The 222-nt window shown below is 58.1% G+C and overlaps 1 protein-coding gene across 2 annotated transcripts in view; it reads left to right on the forward strand.

Moving 5' to 3' along the window:
• The window catches only part of GNAL (G protein subunit alpha L), a 142161-nt gene that overhangs the window by 136249 nt on the left and 5690 nt on the right, over window positions 1-222 (forward strand). The window lies entirely within an intron of this gene.

The raw sequence follows: 222 nt of genomic DNA on the forward strand, positions 1-222 counted from the left end.
GGATCCCGTGCTCTTCCCACACACACCCTCAGTGGATCCTGTGCTCCTCCCACACATTCAGTGGATCCTGTGCTCTTCCCACACACACATTCAGTGGATCCTGTGCTCTTCCCACACACACCCTCCTGGATCCTGTGCTCCTCCCACACACATCCTCTGTGGATCCTGTGCTCCTCCCACACACACCCTCCGTGGATCCCGTGCTCCTCCCACACACACATT

This window comes from Mirounga leonina, unplaced genomic scaffold (genome assembly GCF_011800145.1).
Source record: "Mirounga leonina isolate KUSES-001 unplaced genomic scaffold, KU_Mleo_1.0 Mir_228, whole genome shotgun sequence".
Taxonomy (NCBI): domain Eukaryota; kingdom Metazoa; phylum Chordata; class Mammalia; order Carnivora; family Phocidae; genus Mirounga; species Mirounga leonina.